The 23,927-nt window shown below is 44.4% G+C and overlaps 1 protein-coding gene across 5 annotated transcripts in view; it reads left to right on the top strand.

The window, feature by feature from the left end:
• LARP4B (La ribonucleoprotein 4B) overlaps positions 1 to 23,927 on the top strand; it is an 87,893-nt gene that overhangs the window by 15,468 nt on the left and 48,498 nt on the right. For all 5 annotated transcript variants that reach the window (XM_077268551.1, XM_077268547.1, XM_077268548.1 and 2 more), the window contains one exon: positions 2,798 to 2,918. The gene's annotated coding sequence lies outside the window, so the exon portion shown is untranslated. The remainder of the gene's footprint in view (positions 1 to 2,797; positions 2,919 to 23,927) is intronic.

Consider the following 23,927-nt stretch of genomic DNA (forward strand, 5'->3'; position numbering starts at 1 on the left):
ACTAATTTTCTTCCTTTTGATATAATGTGGAAGTCTCTTGATGCAGATGTGACCTTACATGGTGACCAATGATACTAATGGTGATTCATATAACACGTGTATGGCAGAAGTCTTTCCGTTCTGGCTCCATGATGAGTGTCACAAAACGCCCCCTTTTCACCCATGCTAATTCATGTTGTAGGATGTTTTGTGCTTCTGTGAAAACCCCATTTCTGAGCTGGCATGGGTAACTATGTCCTTCTCAGACTTGATGTCTGTGCTTTTACTCTGGCTGTTTGCTCCTTCATTAGCAATCCATAACTTCTTCCAACTAGGTTTTCAGTATATCTGAGGTGTATGCTGAGAGCAGGTCACACCTGCTGTTTGTGCGGTCTCCGTTCAGGGCCCTATGACTGCTCCTCCGTGAGCCAAGGAGATGGCGAATTCATGGAATAATAAGAGCATGAGGTCACATCTCGGGAGCAGATGACAAGGGTTTTCCAGCTTTTGGATTACTGCCTTTCACTCATCCCATTAGCATTAATGTCTAAAGTGAGCTACCGATCTTAAATATGCCGAGTATTTTGAGCTCTTGATCTTGGTTTAATACGTTTTAAATATAGGACTCTTCCCATTCTTTAGTAGTGCTGAAATTAACAGCAAATCTCTGCTAATCTAGGTTTGTAAGAATGGATCTATTGTATAAACGTATCATTCTATTGCCGACATAGAGAAACATGCAAGTGGCTGCTTCTGATTATGGTTATAGGTTGTCCAGCCCTTTTAAACTGATGGCTTATCCTCCATATAGACGACCAAAATCTCATCCGTTTGGGTCCAAGACTTGTTGATTGCGTTTTTTTTTTTTTTAAGAAGTCCTGGATCTGATAAAAGTGCTGCCTCCATTTTTTATTTTTTCTATCTGATTTGGGCAGGCTCACTTACATTGCTCTTTCGCAGGATGTTATAACTTTATCCAAATCACATGAATGGTACAAGGCTGCCAGAGAAGAACTGTGCATGGCTGAAGTGGCCTGTGTCTGATGAGGAAGGCACAAGCACCCGTTCCTTCAAAAAGCCGATCCTCTCCTGATCTAATATTAGATTGGCCTCTTATTTATTTATTTTTCTGAGGCTGAATTACGCCACTCGTAGGGACCACACACCATGTTTCCTTCCTCAGTAATGCAGCATTGTGTGGCTGTAGCATCCTGCAGCAGCGATTAGGCAATGCTTGGGGACTTCTGGCCCGACTGCAACAAGTTGGCAGCTTAATTTCCATGAAAAGGTATTTACTTGGCTGTGTGTATTCTCCGTTCCTACTGTGAACTTTTCTTTGTGTTTGCAGCTTAGAGGGAGACATCAGCAGCTTCACTAGGCCAACACTGGTTACACTTGTATCCTTCCTGCTGCAAACATTGACTGATAACTGTGTGTGGGAGATTGGATACTATAATAGTTTCTTTATGGTTCACTAGGACCAAGTTAAAATTTTGATACATCTAATATTAGACTTTGTTCTCAGTGGTGTTGTCTTTTTTATTTATTTTTGAAACTAATCCCTTTGACGTAATTGGAGTTGCTTGGGGTTCCCATATTTTTGATAACAAGAATGACTTGAGACCTATTTAATTTTGACCTCAGACATGCCTTTCGGTCACTTGTCCTGGCATATTTGGCAAGAAAAAGGAACCGCGTCCAATCCAGGTGGTGAATAAACTCACAACAAACTTTATTCTGCCATGATGAATCGTTTCGACCAATACAGGTCTTTATCAAGCATGTATTGTATTGGTCGAAACGTTGCATCATGGCAGAATAAAGTTTGTTTTGAATTTTTTCATCACCTGGATTGGACGCTGTTCCTTTTTTGTGCTGGACTGTTCTGTTTCCAATTGGGTCGTTGGACTGGAGCGGGCATGCTAACATTGATGTTCTGTCGGCTACTTTCAGTGTCCTGGCATATGTCCTTAGGGCTGATGCACACAACCGTGTTTTCAGTCCTAGTGCTATTGGTTAAAAAATGGACAGCACTCAGACTAATGTTGTTCAGTGGGTCAGTGCAGATTAACAATTTTTTTTTTTTTACGCTGACCAAATCTGAGTGTGAAAAAAAAAAAAAAATTGCAGCATGCACTAGTTTCTTCTGTAAATCAGATGAGATTTTGCCATTCTAGTGTATGGGTGCGCCTAAAAAATAAATCACATGCCATACAGAGCGAGAGTATAGCATCTGAATTTTACGGAAACGTTGCAATACTGCAGCACAAGGGAACTTTAATGGTCTTGTAAATGATTATCAGCGGCATTAAAAAAACAAAACCTATTGTAACAGACTGCACACGGATGCCTAGTGAGAAAAAAAAGGTTTTTTTTGTTTTTTTTTGTATATATTTTTTTTTCTTGCATTTGTGTGAATTTGTCCATGCTGAAGGAATGTGCGGAGTTTTACTGATTGCTGGGGATGGAGCTGAGCCTAAAGAATTGCAGGGGTCCACTCAGTTGGATGTTATCACATGTTAGTTTTCCAAAGAGAGTTTAGGCTTGTCTGAGTTTAAAAAAAAAAAAAAAAAAAAAGTTTGGTCATCATAGTATCCTATGTATTACCCTATATTATTATCATTATTTATTATTATAGAGCCATTTATTCCATGGCGCTTTACATGTGAGGAGGGGTATACATAATAAAAACAAGTACAATAATCTTAAACAATACAAGTCACGACTGGTACAGGAGGAGAGAGGACCCTGCCCGCGAGGGCTCACAATCTATATGTGATTATATTATTATAATACGGCGTCCTGTTATGTTTTGCAGGTTGCGTGATTGCCGGATGTCTGGCGTGTGACGCATGTGCGTTTCTGGACTTTACATCGGTGTAGTGCATCTACTGGAACACTTGTAGCAGCTGTAAATCCGTATACAGCTGAAGAGCAAGGTATGTCCCTGCACCATGGGCGCTGTTACTGCAAGGGTCACCGAGTCATTGACCACGAAGCTGCATTATATTGTATTTGCACGGGTTGGGGTGGTGACATATTCATTGGTGCAACTGCATCGGGGCTCAAGAGGTTGGGGGGCTACTACCACCTCCAAAGCAGTGAGCAACTTCTGTAATAGAACTATTGGACTGGAAAGGGCCCATATACTGCACAGGGACCTTATCTGTCAGTGTCGGCCACTGCTCTCTACACGTATACTGCATGTGATTTCACCATTGTTTGATGAGAGGATAAACTATTACTAAAAAATGTCTTTATGGTTTTATACTTAGTGTATTTTAATCAATACTAAGGGATTTTTATCATTGACTATACACTAGTTTTCTTTTGTAAAGCAATTGGCAACTTATGCTCGTTACATTTGCATAGAAAACTACACTTTTTTTTTTTTTCTTGGACTGGCCTCTGTGCTTTCTAAGTGGTGTCTGTAGCTTATGGCCCCGTCTCACTTAGCGATTTACCAACGATCACGACCAGCGATATGACCTGGCCGTGATCGTTGGTAAGTCGCTGTGTGGTCGCTGGGGAGCTGTCACACAGACCGCTCTCCCCAGCGACCAACGATCAGGGGAACGAGTTCGGCATCGTTGAAACTGTCTTCAACGATGCCGAAGTCCCCCTGCAGCACCCGGGTAACCAGGGTAAACATCGGGTTACTAAGCGCAGGGCCGCGCTTAGTAACCCGATGTTTACCCTGGTTACCAAAAAAAACACACTACATACTCGCCTTTCGGTGTCCAGGTCCCTTGCCGTCTGCTTCCTGCTCTGACTGACTGAGCCGCCGTACACTGAGAGCAGAGCGCAGCGGTGACGTCACTGCTGTGCTCTCACTTCTCACTGTACGGCCGGCAGTCAGTGAGAGCAGGAAGCAGACGGCAAGGGACCTGACGGACATCAGAAGGCGAGTATGTATTGTTTGGTTTTTTTTACATTTACGCTGGTAACCAGGGTAAACATCGGGTTACTAAGCGCGGCCCTGCGCTTAGTAACCCGATGTTTACCCTGGTTACCAGTGAAGACATCGCTGGATCGGTGTCACACACACCGATTCAGCAATGTCAGCGGGGCCTCAACGACCAAAAAAAGGTCCAGGCCATTCCGACACGACCAGCGATCTCGCAGCAGGGGCCTGATCGCTGGTACGTGTCACACATAGCGAGATCGCTATGGAGGTCGCTGTTGCGTCACAAAACTTGTGACTCAGCAGCGATCTCGCTAGCGATCTCGCTATGTGAGACGGGGCCTTTAGTAAGAGGCCAAAAGTGCCCACACCCCTCTCAAACAAAATCAATTTTACTACAGTAATTGGCACAAATTATAGTTTAACTCTATGCCAGCCTATAGCTGTTAGATATTTTTTATTTTATGGTATATGGAAAACCCAAATAAGTGTCAAATCAGAGGGATTCAGAAGTTTGTTTGCTGCTGGTAGCATAGGTTACCAGCCACCGCTGAAGACTGTCAGAGGTGGTCGATCTGCTGTGCATGGAGTGCAGCCCTTCAAGCCTTTGCTAAAGAGCTCCTGGTCCAAACTGTCAGTCTGGAGTGATATATTCATGACGAACACTCAGGAAGCAGGGAGACTGGTTAGCGTGCGCTCCTGGAGATGGATTGCTTTTCTCATTGATGGTTTGTGTGGCCTAAAAACACTTACTGATCAGACAGCCCTGGGATCTTTTCTGTGCCCCCATGGATGAATGCATAGGGGTCCTCAGTCTCTGAAGTCCCCTTTGATCAAATCAGCTTGTGACCACCGAATGATCAAAGTGTTAACTGACCCAGAGCCATAGGGTGTCAATGTCAGATTGGTGGAGGTGCTGGGTGTCCAATTCCTACCAATCGGCTGTTTTTAGCTCCATCTCCTATTATACTGAATAGACACTAAGCTATTCCAGCTGATCGGTGGGGGTGCTGTCTTGGACCCCCACCAGTCAGTTATTGATGACCTATCTTCGCAATAGGTCATCAATATTGTATGCCTAGACAACCTCTTTAAGGAGTTAAGTCAATAGTGATTTTGTCAAAAGTAATTATAAAAACACCAACCATTATTGCCTTGTAATTAGTCATGCAAATATTGATTAGTATGTGAGCCCTAAGGCCCAGTTTACTTTCACTGTTGTAATTCCCCGCACGTAGTGACCTTTTCCCAGGTAGTAGTAGACCCAGTGTATATGGGAGAGCTGTGTGGAGAAGGTTTCCCCCTTAATGAATGGACCAATAAGTTCTATAAAACCTGATGGCTAAAAGCCAAAAAGGGAACGTGCCCCATGATATAAGGAGAGAATGAATGGCAAGATTAAAGGATGAGCCAAGATCTTCCAAGCCGAACCTCACAGCCTGATGGGCACCGTATGAGGCCGTGACCTTTGGGACGGGAGACCTATGGCCATTCTGTGCATTACTCGATACTTGGTGTGTGAATTCCGGCCTTGGACAGTAATTCTCAGTTTCTTCTCACCAAATACTGTCTGTTTCATTTTGCTTTGATTGATCAAAATTTTCAGGGCCTCGCCTTTTGGAGAATGATGCATGATCTCTTCCCTAGAATATTACCGTATATACTCGTGTATAAGCTGAGTTTTTCAGCACATATTTTTGTTGTACTGAAAACGCCCCTCTCGTCTTATACACGAGTCACGGTACAGAAAGCCGGTGGGGGAGGGGGGGGGCAGCGGGTGCCAGGAGCCGGCGCACACATCATACTCACCTACCTGTGCACCCTGGGTGTGCCACTGCATCTCGTTCCGGCCTCGGTGCCTGTCTGCAGCTCTTACTGTGCGGAACGGTCACGTGGTACCGCTCATTAAGGTTATGAATATGGACGCGTCTCCACTCCCATAGGGATGGAGCGCATATTCTTCACCTTAATGAGCAGTGCCATGTGACCGCTGAGCACAGGAAGAGCTGCAGACCGGCGCCAGCGGCCAGAACGAGATGCAGTGCCAGCACCCAGGGAGCGCAGGTAGGAGAGTATGATGTTTTGTTTTTTTCAATAGGAAACATGCACACAGGGATAGGGAATAAGGAGGCATGCGTAACAGGGACCGAACGGTGGAGGCATGCATGATAGGGACCGAACGGTGGAGGCATGCATGACAGGGACCGAACGGGGGAGGCGTGCATAACCCGGACCGACAAGGGGAGGCGTGCGTAACCGGCATGAGGGGACAATGCATACCCAGCTTATACTCGAGTCATTAAGCTTACCCAGTTTTCTGTGGCAAAAGAAAGTGCCTCGGCTTATGCTCGAGTATATACGGTAGTTTCATCTTATTTGATTGAATCATTTCTTTTTCTCCTATTAATATGTAGCCAGGTTACCTCTGGAATGTAAATTTTCTGGCAGATGTGTCCAGACCAGGAAAGTGAGAGCAAACATGTGTCTGAAATGCCCCCACATCTGCATGCTTTTTTTGGTTCTGATTTAGATTTTTTTTTTTTTTTTTTTAATAAAAAATAAAAATTCTGTGAAAACTATATAGTGCCATATTAACGTTTGTGCACCCCGGTCAAAATTACTGTTTTTATCTTATTTTAAAAATCACAAAAAGGTTAGTACCTAGTAGCACCCTCTTTGCAAGTATCACAGCTTGTAAACACTTTTTGCAGCAAGACAAGAGTCTCTAAATTATTGTTTGAGGGATTTTCATCCATTGTTCCTTGGTAAATTCTTCCAGTTCTGTGAGATTCCTGGGTCGTCTTGCATGCACTGCTGTTTTGAGGTCTAGCTGCAGATTTTCAGTGAAGTTCTGATCAGGGGACTGTGAGGGCCATTGTAAAACGCTCAGCTTGTGCCTTTTGAGGTAGTATATAGTGGATTTTGACATTTGTTTAGGATCATTATTAGTGATGAGCGTACGTTATCTGATCAGGTGTTATCCGAGCATGCTTGTGTACTCAGTGTCTTCGGTGTGCTCAAATAATATGTTCAAGTCCCCGCACATGTACGTCACGCAAATCTCCAAGGGTTCCCAACCTTTTGAACCGGCTCTTTTTTCCTTTTTGTAATTTTTTAAATATTAAAAATGACTATTTTTGCCTAAAATATTAATTGTCATGTTTAAAGGGTACCTGTCACCCCAAAAATCGATGAGCTGCGGCCACCGGCATCAGAGGCTTATCTACAGCATTTTGTAATGCTGTAGATAAGCCCCCGATGTATCCTGAAAGATGAGAAAAAGAGGTTAGAGTATACTCACCCAGTGGCGGTCCGGGTCCGATGGGCGTTGCTGTCCGGTCCAGGGCCTCCCATCTTCATAGGATGACGTCCACTTCTTGTCTTCACGCTGGGGCGCAGGCGTACTTTGTCTGCCCTGTTGCAGTACTTTGGACCAGAACCGGACCGGGACCGCCCCTGGGTGAGAATAATCTAACCCCTTTTTCTCATCTTTCAGGATACATCGGGGGCTTATCTAGCCCCTGATGCTGGTGGCTGCAGCTCATCTTCGATTTTTGGGGTGACAGGTTCCCTTTAAGTTTAGGACTTTGAGAGATCATTTCATTTTTAATTTGTTCAACTGTTCACAATAACTAACTTTTACATGCCACTGTATATTATAAAAAAAGACACATTTATCCCCTGCCAATCCATTGCAGATTCTTCAGTTCAGGTACCTTCACACTAAACGATATCGCTAGCGATCCGTGATGTTGCAGCGTCCTGGCTAGCGATATCGTTTAGTTTGATACGCAGCAGCGATCAGGATCCTGCTGTGATGTCGCTGGTCGTTGAACAAAGTTCAGAACTTTATTTGGTCGTCAGATCGCCGTGTATCGTCGTGTTTGACACCAAAAGCAACGATACCAGCGATGTTTTACACTGGTAACCAGGGTAAACATCGGGTTACTAAGCACAGGGCCGCGCTTAGTAACCCGATGTTTACCCTGGTTACCAGCGTAAAATGTAAAAAAACCCAAACAGTACATACTTACATTCGCGTCCCCCGGCGTCCGCTTCCCACACTGACTGAGCGCCGTAAAGTGAAAGTACAGCACAGCGGTGACGTCACCGCTGTGCTGTTAGGGCCGGCGCTCAGTCAGTGCAGGAAGCGGACGCTGGGGGACGCGAAGGTGAGTATGTAGTGTTTGGGTTTTTTTACATTTTACGCTGGTAACCAGGGTAAACATCGGGTTACTAAGCGCGGCCCTGCGCTTAGTAACCCGATGTTTACCCTGGTTACCCGGGGACCTCTACATCGTTGGTCGCTGGAGAGCGGTCTGTGTGACAGCTCTCCAGCGATCAAACAGCGATGCTGCAGCGATCGGCATCGTTGTCGCTATCGCTGCAGCGTCGCTTAATGTGAAGGTACCTTTCCTCTGTGGTCTTTGTTTACAGTGATGCCAATAAACCAGGGGTGGGCAATTTTCCTGATGGACCACATGAGATACCGTGACTTTTTTTGGATGGCTGAACGTAAATCTTCTCATTTTTCAAGTAGCGCGCCCAATGTTTTTTCTTTATTTCACCATCTGTTAGCAATCAGTAATGTATGTTCATAATGATAAATGAAATGTTAATAAAAATATTTACATTACGGTAATTTAAAAAAGTCAAGTCCACTGTTGGTTGTTGTTTTTGCCGCCTCTATTAGCCATTAGTAATATATGTGCAGTGCAGGCATTAAATACCTACAGTAATTACAGATAGATCGCGGTCTTCTGCCGTTTCCAGTGCGGCTCCGGTCCTCTCATCCATCATGACGCTGCAGCTCTGACTTGCTATCTCACAACTGCATTTCTGTGTGGATTGGAAGTCACTTTCTCAATGTAAGTATATTAGACTCTGAATGATGCGGTCATAGACTTACATTAAGAAAGGATTTAATGGTCTGTGGTGTGAGCTGGCAAGAAAGAGCTGTGGTCACGTTATGTAGGAGAGGGATAAGAGCAGCTCTGGGAACTGAAGAAGACAACGACGTGTAAGCAGGGTATTTAAAACCTGCACTGTACATACAATACTTATGGCTAATAGAGGAGGCAGTAAAAAAACACTGCAGTAGTGAAGCCTGAGGCTGCCTGTCAGCATGTGGATACATAGTTATTAAGGTTGAAGGAACACTTTAAGTCCATCTAGTTCAACCCATAGCCTAACCTAACATGCCCTCACATGTTGATCCAGAGGAAGGCAAAAAAAACCCATGTGGCAAATAGTAAGCTCCACATTGGAGAAAAAAATTCCTTCCCGACTCCACATACAGCAGTCAGACTAGTTCCCTTGATCAACGCCCTATCAAGGAATCTAGTGTATATACCCTGTAACATTATACTTTTCTAGAAAGTCATCCAGTCCCCTCTTCATTTTAGTAATGAATCACTCATTACAACATCATACGGCAGAGAGTTCCATAGTCTCACTGCTCTTACAGTAAAGAATCCGCGTCTGTTATTGTGCTTAACCTTCTTTCCTCCAGACGTAGAGGATGCCCCCTTGTCCCTGTCTCAGGTCTATGATTAAAAAGATCATCAGAAAGGTCTTTGTACTGTCCCCTCATATATTTATACATTAAAATAAGATCACCCCTTAGTCTTCGTTTTTCCAAACTAAATAGCCCCAAGTGTAATAATCTATCTTGGTATTGCAGACCCCCCAGTCCTCTAATAACCTTGGTTGCGCTTCTCTGCACCCGCTCTAGTTCAGCTATGTCTTTCTTATACACCGGAGACCAGAACCGTGCACAGTATTCTAAGTGTGGTCGAACTAGTGACTTGTATAGAGGTAAAATGATGTTCTCCTCATGAGCATCTATGCCTCTTTTAATGCATCCCATTATTTTATTTGCCTTTGTAGCAGCTGCCTGACACTGGCCACTGAATATGAGTTTGTCATCCACCCATACACCCAGGTCTTTTTCATTGACTGTTTTGCCCAGAGTTTTAGAATTAAGCACATAGTTATACATCTTATTACTTCTACCCAAGTGCATGACCTTACATTTATCCCCATTAAAGCTCATTTGCCATTTATCAGCCCAAGCTTCTAGTTTACATAAATCATCCTGTAATATAAAGTTGTCCTCCTCTGTATTGATTACCCTGCAGAGTTTAGTGTCATCTGCAAATATTGAAATTCTACTCTGTATGCCCCCTACAAGGTCATTAATAAATGTTAAAAAGAAGAGGGCCTAATACTGACCCCTGTGGTACCCCACTACTAACCGCGACCCAGTCCGAGTGTGCTCCATTAATAACCACCCTTTGTTTCCTATCCCTGAGCCAGCTCTTAACCCACTTTCACATATTTTCCCCTATCCCCATTATTCTCAGTAGTATTCTGTAGTACTTTTAATAAATGTGTGTGTATATATGTGTGTGTGTGTGTATGTGTGTATGTATATACATACATACATACATACATACATACATACATACATACATACATACATACATACGCTACAGTCAATCAGCATCCGGTGATCGCCAGAAGCCTTTACTACTGAAGACCTGACGATAGACTGGATGTCCGCTCTGATGGAATACTAAAGGACTGCAGCGATCATGTGATTCAATATCTAGTGATCCGATGGGAAAAGCAGCAAGGACATCGCAGGAACTGTGCCATTGCGGGAGGCGATCATTTATATGGATACACCTAAATAAAATGGGAATGGTTGGTGAGATCAACTTCCTGTTTGTGGCACATTAGTACATGGGAGAGGGAAAACTTTTCAAGATGGGTGGTGACCATGGGGGCCATTTTGGATCCAACTGTATTTTTTTCAATGGGAAGAGGGTCACGTGAAACATCAAACTTATTGAGAATTTCACAAGAAAAACAAATGGGGTGATTGGTTTTAACCAAACTTTATTCGTTCGTGAATTATTTACAAGTTTATGACCACTTATAAAATGTGTTCAAGATGGTGCAACACCACATTATGGGTGTCCGGGCATTCCTACATGAACAGTTTCCTGGAAAGTGGATTGGTTGTTGTGGGCCAGTTGAATGGCCACAAAGGTCTCCCGATCTGACCCCATTAGACTTATCTTGGGGGTCATCTGAAGGCAATTGTCTATGCTGTGAAGATACCAGATGTGCAGCATCTGAAATAAAGGATACTGGAAGCCTGTACTAGCATTTCTTCTGTGGTGCTGCCATCAGTGTGTCAAGAGTGGGAGAAGAGGGTTCCACTGACAATCCATCACAATGGGCAGCACATAATAGAGAGATAGATAGAGATAGAGCTCTGGAGAGATGAAGCTGGGTTTATCCAGTCTTGTACAAAACTCCTTTAGAATTGGTTGTAGAGGAATATATAAATTAAGAAAACCCACAATGCATTTTTTGGCTTATCTAATATATAAAGCTGAATGTATGTATGTGTGTGTATGTATGTCCGGGATTGGCATCTGCACCGTCGCAGCTACAGCCACAAAATTTTGCACAGTCACACGTCTGGACCCCGAGAGCGTCATAGGCTATCTTATGAGGCGAAATTTTAACCCCGCGCTTTCCAATTCATCAAAGAATTTTGCCCATATCTACATAATGGGGAAAAAGTGAAAGTGAAAGAAAGTGTTGAAGGCAAATTGACAGCTGCCAGATGTGAACAATGGGGACTTAAAGAATGAGAGCGATGGCGCCAAAGAGTATATACCGTACAGTTGCTAAGGTGGGGCCCCGACATGGGATACTCACCACACACGGGGATATGAACACAAACACAAAATGCGCCACACACTACCACGTGCTTGAACACATATACCACCCTCAGCAAACATTTCACCACACATACACCAACCTCGCCACATAAAAGTCGAAACGCAAAAGTCACCGCTCAAAATTCGCCACACGCAAAATTCGCCACATGCAAAACTAGCCACACGTGCAATACTCACCTCATGGAAAACAAGCCACATACTGACCAAATAATGTGTGAACGAGGTCTAATACGGGAGGAGATGACATACAGGTACATACTATATACAGGGGAGATGACACAGGTGTATATACTATATAGAGGAGCAGATGACTCACAGGTATATACTATATACAGGAGGAGATGACTTACAGGTATATACTATATACAGGAGGAGATGACTTACAGGTATATACTATATACAGGAGGAGATGACTTACAGGTATATACTATATACAGGAGGAGATGACTTAACAGGTATATACTATATATAGGAGGAGATGACGTACAGCTATATACTATATATAGGAGGAGATGACATACAGCAGGTATATACTATATAAAGGAGATGACTCCTAGGTATATAGAGGAGGAGATGACATACAGCAGGTATATACTATATACAGGGGAGATGACATACAAGTATATACTATATATAGGAGATGACATACAGGTATATACTATATAGGAGATGACATACAGGTATATACTATGTATAGAAGGAGATAACATACCAGTATATACTATATACAGAAGAGATGACATACAGGTATGTACTATATACAGGAGATGACACATAGGTATATACAATATACAGGAGGAGATGACATACAGGTATACTATTTACAGGGGAGATGACATGCAGGTATATACTATATGCAGGGGAGATGACATACAGGTATATACTATATACAGGAGATGACATAAAGGTGTATACTATATAAAAGGGAGATGACAAACATGTATATACTGGGGAAAATGAGGTGTGAGTGCAAAATGAGAGGAGTGAGGGAAAATAGTGGAGTGATCGGAAAATGACAGATGTGAGGTCGAAATGACAAGTGTTAGGGGGGAATGAGAGGAGTGAGGGGGAAAATAAAAGGGGTGAGGGGAAAATGAGAGGTGTGAGGGAGAAAATGAGAGGCGTGATGGGGAAAATAAGAGAAGTGAGGTGCTATAACTAACCACAGATATTTACTATACCCAGGCAACACCGGGCTCTTCAGCTAATATGTATGTATGTATGTATGTATGTATATATTTATTTTTTTTGTATAAAGATTTTATTTATCAATAATAACTGTTTGCAGACTGCCCATAGACTTGGAATTTCCTGGGTGGTCTGCGTATATAGCTATGCAGTGACCCTTTAGAATTACAGTGCATAGTATAGCAAGTGCACAAGATCGTATGTCTGCAGGAGAGGGGAGCCGGCTGTCACAGTCACTCCTCTTAGGGTACCGTCTCACAGTGGCACTTCTGTCGCTACGACGGTACGATCCGTGACGTTCCAGCGATATCCATACGATATCGCTGTGTCTGTACGATCCGTGACGTTCCAGCGATATCCATACGATATCGCTGTGTCTGACACGCAGCAGCGATCAGGGACCCTGCTGAGAATCGTACGTCGTAGCAGAACGTTTGGAACTTTCTTTCGTCGCTGGATCTCCCGCTGTCATCGCTGGATCGTTGTGTTTGACAGCGATCCAGCGATGCGTTCGCTTGTAACCAGGGTAAACATCGGGTTACTAAGCGCAGGGCCGCGCTTAGTAACTCGATGTTTACCCTGGTTACCATCGTAAAAGTAAAAAACAAACAAACCGTACGTACATACATTCCGGTGTCCGTCAGGGCCCTTGCAGTCTGCTTCCCGCTCCGACTGACTGCCGGCCGGAATGTAAGAGCAGAGCACAGCGGTGACGTCACCGCTGTGATCTGCTTTCACTTTACGGCGGCACTCAGTCAGAGCGGGAAGCATACTGCAAGGGATCTGACGGACACCGGAATGTGAGTGTACGGTTTGTTTGTTTTTTACTTTTACGATGGTAACCAGGGTAAACATCGGGTTACTAAGCGCGGCCCTGCGCTTAGTAACCCGATGTTTACCCTGGTTACCCGGGGCCCTCGGCATCGTTGGTCGCTGGAGAGCGGTCTGTGTGACCGCTCCCCAGCGACCACACAACGACTTTCCAACGATCACGGCCAGGTCGTATCGCTGGTCGTGATCGTTGGAAAGTTGCAGAGTGTGACAGTACCCTTAGACAAGGCAGGGATGGTTTTAAAACCATCTCTGTCTTCACAATCGCTGTTAACACGGTTCTGAACGAGCTCTCTGTATATAGTGTAGGATGGCTGGTGGTGGACCCAGCGATCATTTGATCACCAGCTGCCAGGTAGAAGCAGGAGCTGCTGGATCCGAATACATCCTGATCATGTCTGTTAGGCCTCATTCACACGTCCGTATTTTGCTTCAGTGTTTGCCAAAGCCTGGAGTAGAGCTTATAGAGGAAAACTAATTGAAAGATTGACACCTTTTCTGTGTTTTGAAGACACTCCTGATATTGGCCCACAAATACTGATTAAATACCGATCAAAAATACTGATGTGTAAATGAAGCTTTATGCAGACAGGAGATTCAATTTGCTCTGTTACTGGGACTAATTTACCAGCCCCAGTTACAGTGGAAATCATATTTAAAATAAAGTATTAAAATTCCCTGCCCCAAAGCTCTTGTATGTAAAATAGATTATTACAACAAAATAAATGGCCACTTGTCAGTCCGATTTATTACCTTAAAAAAACAAAATCATGTTTTATATAAAAGGAAAGGAGAACAAAACTTAAAATGCATTTTAGTCATGTATTGTGGTCCTAAAGAAGAAAAATTGTAAAACAAATGTATTTCTTTTACTTTCCCCCTCCTATATCACCTGATATCCTAAAAAAAAGTGTGAAAATTAGGCTTAAAATACTATTAATAAAAGATGCAAAAATTGTGTGAATATCCGAAGAAGAGGGTATGGAAAAATAAACTCAAAACTGTGCCAGTCAAGGAGGTAAAATGGCCTGGTCTTGGTTAATGTTATGTTAGTTTAGAGGAATATTTGTATTACTTAATTTTAAGCAGCATTAATCTGACTCACTGCTACTGATTAATACACGTTATGATAGGACTGATTGTAGCAATGAATCAACACTGTATTATAACTTTTGTAAAGACTCTGGTGTGTGCTTCATGGTTTGCACCTTCTTCAGACCTGATCTACAGTTTCAGGTCTCTACTGCTGGAAGCATTGTAGCGGTCAGTTGTCTTTAGTGACCTCATGGTCCACCTGACGGCATTTGCTGATGGCAATACAAGCAAATTTCTCAAGCTGAAACTAACCTCTCCCTGCCGACACAGATCCCTGGAGTTGACACACAAGCATTTAGAAGCCAAGCCATGTGTCATACGTCTATTTCATCTTGTATGACCTGTTCTGCATTATCCCAGCACGGAGCATATAAAAGGCCGAGCCACTCAGTCACCAGGTAGAACAGCAGCAATGCGTCCAAGTTTTACTACACTCCTCAGATAATGTCCCAGAATATCATGTCCTAACTACACTCCTCAACATTGAAATTGCAACATCAGAAAGGAATCGTCTTTGAGTTATGAAAATCACAGGATTGATTGACTTAATGATATGCAAATGATGCTGGAATGGAAACAAAGTTTTACAAAACTTTTCACTTTAGTCACTTGTGAGTAAGAGCACAGAAATCCCCGCACTTACATGGCATCACTGGCTATTAGTGATTGTTTGATGGATACTCTGCCACACTGAATGCACTTGTGCTGTGCAACTCATCAAGGTCATCTGCTGGCAGCTCCCTTTGCAATTGCCCAGGTGTGTTAAATGGAAGACAAATTTGGAGACTCTGCAGGCCATGGTAGCATGTGTAGGCCACACGGGCCACTCATGATAGCACGAGCAACGTGTAGCCTGGTGGTGTTATATTGATAAATGACTCCTGGGACACTTTGGAGAAATGGCTGCACCACTATTCCACAACCAAATCAGTGGAATGTCAAAAGCTATTAGTGTATCTGGAATTAAGGCTAGACGGGGTTTGTCTACTGTACATTATACAAGTCCCCACCATAGTCCCTGGAGTAGGAACAATGTGACATTCACTCTTGAAGCCCTTTTTATGGCGTTGCCCTTGTGGTCTCCACACCAATCTCCTGCTACAGCTCCATTCCAGCCTCTATTGCTGTGTTGATTTCCATCATGATAACCTTTGTGAGCTGTTGCATGAGGTCAGTGGAGCACCTGTAGATGGACCTCTGACTAGTAGCCTAATGTCATGCAGATTCCTTCTTTTGGTTTGATATGTGAAGCCAAATTTCATGTGTCGTACAAAATTAATTAGTCAAATAACCAGTGGTATGGCTCTTCCTCCCAAGTATCCGGTGAGCCATTTTTCGGCATTACAATGCCAGGTCACATGTGGCTGATTCTACTGAGAGCAGCCTGCATGGCCTAAACGTCCTACCATGGCCTGCAGCGGCTCCGGACTTGTCTCCCATCGAGCAGATCTGGATTGACATTGATCAGCAATTGTAAAGGGAGCTGCCAGCAGAGCTAATAATTTTTTTTTTTTTCTATAATTTTCATATCATTCACTCTGATTTTTGTCATTAAACAAATTTTTGGTGTTGTAATGTCAATGTTGAGGGGAGTTTTTAGGGCATTATTTCCAGGGACCTTTTTATGACTCTGTTCACATTTTAACAGGTTTTTTTTATGGTGGTTATTAAACCGTTAACCCCTCTTTTTTTTCTTTTTTTTTTTTCTTTTCCTCCCCCTCTTGAATCTGTTATTTTGTCTTTGCTTGAAAATGTTCTGTAATGTTCCTTTTTTGCAATGGAACGGCCAGATTTTTTTAAATTACAAATATCCTAATTAACACAAGGGGTCTTTATTGGGTTCCTGTTTACAATTTACAGCTCACCAGCACTCTGCGATTACAGATCCGATAGTTGGGTAGCTGACGAAGACCCCGTCCCACTGTTAAACTTCTGAACGGCAAGGGCCAATTTTCTTCTTCACTTTAGTTTTTCATTGAAGCCTTTTAAATATGTTCACACGTCCAATATTTGCAGCAGAAAAATCTGGCAGGAAAAAAAGCTGTGTAAAATACGCATCTTTCTACACTTATTCCTATGTGCTTTTATTTTTTTTCCCATTCATTATTATTGATGAGAGTATTGACATTCTTCAGATATGAAGCTGCAGATTGTTTTTTTTTTTTTTTTTGTTTTCAGTGAGGTGACTAAAGCATTTCACTTGATCGCTGGAAGAATAAGCTTTAGTGCTCCTGTGCAGGGTTTCTGATGGAACCCTGACAGTCAATGATGGTAGTTGGTTGGGGTTAGGGCAGTAAGATGAGCCCTTGCCTTTTTGGATGATGGCTTTGTGGCCGCAGTCCCTTGTGACTGTGGCATCTAAAAATCAAATCACGATCAAAGATGCCTCCAAACTAATGTTACAGGCTGGTGCTCACTGTGTTAAGCCCCCGCTGCATGGAGCAATCTCTGCTCCTAAGCCTGCTCCATACTTCCTTAATGCCTATTTATCTTATACCATAAGGAGTGATCCACCACGAAAGACTAAATCAGTAAACTATCCCATTCCCATGTTTCCGAGGTATAAATATTCCATAATTTCAGATGATAATCTGTTATCTATAATCCACATATTGATGGCTCATGGGTGGGAATAGATGTGGCTGGTAATCCCACCAGGACATCCTTGTTTACTCCTCCTCGGCGCAGTTCCTTTGCTTTGTGCCCATTTTATCCGTTCCGCTCAGTGTTAGCGGAAAGATGCAGAAATGTCTGGTAATAGCTGGTGTGGGCAGGTATCTGTACATAAGCAGCTTGGGAGACCGTACCCCCTTCTCACCATAGACCAAGTGGCAATGGTGAAATTAAAATAAAAAAATACCCCAAAAAATAATAAAGGAGAAACCCTTTCATCATTGGGTGACCTGTGTAGCAACCTATCCTGGTAGACACAGGTAAGTGTCCTGTGTGCGTGCTGCTCCCAACCTCCCCCGAAGTAATAAGATGGTATGTACCGGTGATTGCTTGTACCGGTGGTCGCATATACCGGTGACGCATCATCAGCTCTGCGCTATTACTTTTAGTAGCTGGTTATGCTTTCATCCATCTCTTACACTGGGAAGAGGTGTCACGATTAGCTGACCCCCCTGCAATGTGTTTCCTGCTGGGTGAAAACTTGTATCATCCTAGTGTTCAGCCAGGTCACCAGTGCTTGTTTTTGCAATTTTGTTGTTGGTCCACATTATATAATATATCTGCCTTAGGCTATGTGCACACGTTGTGGATTTGCCTGTGGAATTTTCTGTGCGAATTCTGCATCTCTTGGCAGAAAATCTGCGTCTTTTTTTTTTTATGCGGATTTTGGGTGTTTTTGTTGCGGATTCTGTGCGGATTTCATGCGTTTTTACCCCTGCGGACTTCTATTATGGAATGGATGCAGAAGCGCTGTAGATCCGCACAAGACATGCTCCTTCTTTTAATCCGCAGCATTTTCCATACAGAATTTTCTGCACCATTAGCGCAACATTTTTTCTTTTTTTTTTTTTTCTTTTTTTTTCTTTTTGCCATTGATTTACATCGTACTGTAAATCACTTTCTGATCCGCAGGAAATCTGCAACGTGTGCACATAGCCTAATAGTCGGGGATTAGGCAGGTTACCATGTGGTGTTCCTTTATTCAACATAAATTTGTGTGAGCCATGTGTAAGGGTAGCTGCACACGGTCAGTAATCGGCAGCGCATGTTCGCTCCGTCCATAGTGCTGCCGGCTTTTGGACACGGGTGAATCCGCATGTGTTAACTGCACCAATACATTGGTGAAATTTATCTTGCGGAGGCTCACGTCTCCACAAGATAAATTGACCTGCTGCGATCTGGAAAGACGTGCCGTATATCCGTCTCCGCAGGTGAGCCGTGGGCGTCACTGGCCGCATAATGGGCCTGGGATATCTTGAAATTCCATCCACTATGCTGTAACATCTGAACGCTGCAGAAGTACGCAGCGTCCAACCCCGCAATAGTTTACTGACCGTGTGCACCTACTCTAATATGTATGAGGGCATTACAGGGAGGCTGTCACCCACCCCCAAAAGCATATTAAAGGGACTCTTGTCACCAGGTTTTTACTGCCTCATCTGAGAGAAGCATAATGTAGGAAAAGAGACCCTTATTCCAGCAATGTATCACTTGGTTTACTGGGTGCAGCAGTTGTGACAGTTTCTAGATGTAGCAGAGCTTAGAAAGCTAACCCGGCGTACACCACAGATTTCAGAGATTCCAGTACGCACATGAGCATCAATCCAGGTAGTGATCATGTACTGGTGATAAAACATTTATTGTATGGACACTGTACACAGCCTAATAAGTGACACATCCCTGAAACCTGTAAGCCCCTACCTCATACTGTTAACGTAGCAAAAACCTGCTGACAGATTCCTTTTAAGCTGTGCGCACAGATACTAGCTGATGGGGGTTGGTCCATTCTTCTCCCTGGCTCCTCTGTGAAGTTGCTCACTGTACTTCCATACTTCCATGTACAGCGAACTGCGGTCACAAGGAGAAGAATGCAACCACACTGACAATGTTTGCACATAGCCGTGCTCAGGCATTGTCTATTCGCATTCCCAAAGTCATGATGTACAAAATTACAAATTAAGGGGGGCATAACTGTGCATTGAGCTCCTGGCCACTCACTCCATGGGTCCACTGAAGCCCCCTCATTTACATTAGAATTAAAGGTAAATTTCTCAGGCACAGGTTCAGGGTTTTATAGATCCAATAGCAAAACTCCTCAGCTGAAAGTCCAGGTAATTAAAATAGAACTTTATTCCAGTGCGATTAAAAATGAATGACCTCTCCAGCTTCAGCCAACAATATAGGATATATTTTCTATGTGTTTCTGACTATAAACCAGTACTACTATGATGGCCGCTACCGTGCTACTATGATGGCCACTACAGTGCTAGTATGCTGGCGTCTACAGTGCTAGTATGCTGGCGGCTACGGTGCTAGTATGCTGGCTGCTACGGTGCTAGTATGCTGGCTGCTACGGTGCTAGTATGCTGGCTGCTACGGTGCTAGTATGCTGGCGGCTACGGTGCTAGTATGCTGGCTGCTACGGTGCTAGTATGCTGGCGGCTACGGTGCTAGTATGCTGGCGGCTACGGTGCTAGTATGCTGGCGGCTACGGTGCTAGTATGCTGGCGGCTACGGTGCTAGTATGCTGGCGGCTACGGTGCTAGTATGCTGGCGGCTACGGTGCTAGTATGCTGGCGGCTACGGTGCTAGTATGCTGGCGGCTACGGTGCTAGTATGCTGGCGGCTACGGTGCTAGTATGCTGGCGGCTACGGTGCTAGTATGCTGGCGGCTACGGTGCTAGTATGCTGGCGGCTACGGTGCTAGTATGCTGGCGGCTACGGTGCTAGTATGCTGGCGGCTACGGTGCTAGTATGCTGGCGGCTACGGTGCTAGTATGCTGGCGGCTACGGTGCTAGTATGCTGGCGGCTACGGTGCTAGTATGCTGGCGGCTACGGTGCTAGTATGCTGGCGGCTACGGTGCTAGTATGCTGGCGGCTACGGTGCTAGTATGCTGGCGGCTACGGTGCTAGTATGCTGGCGGCTACGGTGCTAGTATGCTGGCGGCTACGGTGCTAGTATGCAGGGATAGTTGAGCCTTAACAGTAAAGCTCAGGGTCCTTACTGTGGTACCAGACACTTGGTGCCCGTGCATGGACCCTGAACAAGGAATTCTCTGGGAATTCTGTGTTACTGTTTGGGTTCGGCAGCCTGAACAAAGCTTGTTGAAAGGCTGCAGCGCAGCCAATCAACAAGCTTTTCTGGTTTGGGCACTTCTGACTCAATCACAGCCGTGCCAAGTATTTGCATGCATGTGATTTGCTGGCGCAATATGCAAAAAAATATATAGACATTTTAGGCCTTCCCCAGCCTAAAATTAGCCCGTAGCCTCCCCAGGAAAGGCGCGCCCATCAGATGCACCAATTCTGGCGCTTTGCCTTTCTCTTCCCACGTGCTCTGGTGCATTGGCAGGGGGGGGGGTGGGGTAGTAGTTGGGGGTTGATGTCAGCTGCGTAATGTCCGCTGACATCAAGCCCAGGGGTTAAAAGTGATGCGGAGTCTATAAGACACCCCCTTTAACCCCTTTCTGACCTCGGACGGGATAGTACGTCTGAGGTCAGATCCTCTACTTTGATGTGGGCTCCGGTGCTTAGTCCACATCAAAGCCAGGACATGTCAGCTTTTTTGAACAGCCGACATTGCTCGCAATAGCGGCGGGTGGAGTCGCGATCCGACCGCCACTATTAACTAGTTAAATGCCGCTGTCAAACGCTGACAGCGGCATTTAACTATGCTTCCAGCTGCGTGCCCAGAAATGCGCGCATCGCTGACCCCTGTCACATGATCGGGGGGTTCAGCGATGCGTCAGGATAGTAACCATAGAGGTCTTTGAGACCTATGGTTACTGATGCCGGCTTGCTGTGAGCGCCACCCTGTGGTCGGCGCTCATAACAAGCCTGTAATTAAGCTACATGGGAGCGATCTGATGGTCGCTGCTATGTAGCAGAGCCGATCAGGCTATGCCAGCTTCTAGCCTCCCATGGAGGCTATTAAAGCATGGCAAAAGTGGAAAAAAAAAAATGAAATAAAAAAAGTAAAAGTTTAAATCACCCCCCTTTCGCCCCATTCAAAATAAAACCATAAAAATAAAATCAAATATACACATTTGGTATCGCCGCGTTCAGAATCGCCCGATCTATCAATAAAAAAGGATTAACCTGATCACTAAACGTCGTAGCGAGAAAAAAATTTGAAACTCCAAAATTACGTTTTTGTTTTTTTTTACTGGTCGCTGCGGCATTGCATTAACCCCTTCCTGACCTATGACGCATATGATGCGTCTTGAAAGTCGGTGCCAATCCGACCAGTGACGCTGCATATGCATCATGGAGGGATCGCGTCCCTGCAAATCGGGTGAAAGGGTTAACTTCAATTTCACCTGATCTGCAGGGACAGGGGGAGTGGTACTTCAGCCCAGGGGGGTGGCTTCACTCCCCGTGGCTACAATCGCTCTGATTTGCTGTTGAAAGTGAAACAGCCAATCAGAGCGATTTGTAATATTTCACCTATGAAAACTGGTGAAATATTACAATCCAGCCATGGCCGATGCTGCAATATCATCGGCCATGGCTGGAAACCCTGATGTGCCCACCGCCACCGATTTCCACCCCAGTCCTCCGTCCTGTGCTTCGCTCCCCTACCCGTCCGCCTGTCCGCTCCCCCGTGCTCCGATTTTTCTCCCCCCCCCCCCCCCCCCCCCCGTGCTCTGATTAAATCCCAACCCCCCCCCCCCGTGTCCGTCCGTCTGCTCCATGGGCGCCGCCATCTTCCAAAATTCGTTCCAGGTAGGTTTTATCACAGTGTTCAAAATAAAAAGCATAGTAAATGAACCCCCCCTTTATCACCCCAATAGGTAGGGACAATAATAAAATAAAGAAAATATATCTACTTTTATTTTTCCTCTAGGGTTAGGGTTAGAACTAGTGTTTGGGTTATTGTTAGAATTAGGGTTAGGGTTAGAATTAGGCTATGTGCACGCGGTGCAGATTTGGCTGCGGATCCGCGGCGGATTGGCCACTGCGGATTCGTAGCAGTTTTCCATCAGGTTTACAGTACCGTGTAAACCTATGGAAAACCAAATCCGCTGTGCCCATGGTGCGGAAAATACAGCGCGGAAACGCTGCATTGTATTTTCCGCAGCATGTCAATTCTTTGTGCGGATTCCGCATCGTTTTACACCTGTTCCTCAATAGGAACCCGCAGGTGAAATCCGCACAAAAAAACACTGGAAGTCCGCGGTAAATCCGCAGGTAAAACGCAGTGCATTTTACCTGCGGATTTTTCAAAAATGGTGCAGAAAAATCTCACACGAATCCGCAACGTGGGCACATAGCCTTAGGGTTAGGGTTGGAATTAGGGCTAGGGTTGGAAATAGGGTTAAGATTAGGCTTGTGGTTAGGGTTTTGGTTGGGGTGTGTTGGGGTTAGGGTTGGGATTAGGGTTAGGGGTGTGTCGGGGTTAGGGTTGTGGTTAGCGGTGTGTTGGGGTTAGGGTTGTGATTAGGGTTATGGCTAGAGTTGGGATTAGGGTTAGGGGTGTGTTGGGGTTAGTGTTGGAGTTAGAATTGAGGGGTTTCCACTATTTAGGCACATCAGGGGTCTCCAAAGGCAACATGGCGCCACCATGGATTCCAGCCAATCTTGCGTTCAAAAAGTCAAATGGTGCTCCCTCCCTTCCGAGCCCTGACGTGCGCCCAAACAGTGGTTTACCCCCACATATGGGGTACCAGCATACTCAGGACAATCTGGGCAACAACTATTGTTGTCCAATTTCTCCTGTTACCCTTACGAAAATAAAAAAATTGCTTGCTAAAACATAATTTTTGAGGAAAGAAAAATGATTTTTTATTTTCACGGCTCTGCGTTATAAACTTCTGTGAAGCACTTGGGGGATCAAAGTGCTTACCACACATCTAGATAAGTTCCTTGGGGGGTCTAGTTTCCAAAATGGGGTTACTTGTTGGGGAGCTCCAATGTTTACCACACAGGGGCTCTGCAAACGCGACATGGTGTCCGCTAAAGATTGGAGCCAATTTTTCATTGAAAAAGTCTAATGGTGCTCCTTCCCTACCGAGCCCTGCCGTGTGCCCATACAGTGGTTCCCCCCACATATGGGGTATTGACGAACTCAGGACAAATTGTACAATAACTTTTGGGGTCCAGTTCCTCTTTTTACCCTTGGGAAGATAAAAAAAAATTGTTGCTAAAAGATCATTTTTGTGACTAAAAATTTAAATGTTCATTTTTTCCTTCCATGTTGCTTCTGCTGCTGTGAAGCACCTGAAGGGTTAAACTTCTTGAATGTGGTTTTGAGCACCTTGAGGGGTGCAGTTTTTAGAATGGTGTCACTTTTGGGTATTTTCAGCCATATAGACCCCTCAAACTGACTTCAAATGTGAGGTGGTCCCTAAAAAAAATGGTTTTGTAAATTACGTTGTAAAAATGAGAAATCGCTGGTCAAATTTTAACCCTTAAAACTTCCTAGCAAAAAAAAGATTTGTTTCCAAAATTGTACTGATGTTGACATGTGGGTAATGTTATTAACTATTTTGTGTCA

Source organism: Ranitomeya variabilis, chromosome 6 (assembly GCF_051348905.1).
Source record: "Ranitomeya variabilis isolate aRanVar5 chromosome 6, aRanVar5.hap1, whole genome shotgun sequence".
Lineage (NCBI taxonomy): Eukaryota > Metazoa > Chordata > Amphibia > Anura > Dendrobatidae > Ranitomeya > Ranitomeya variabilis.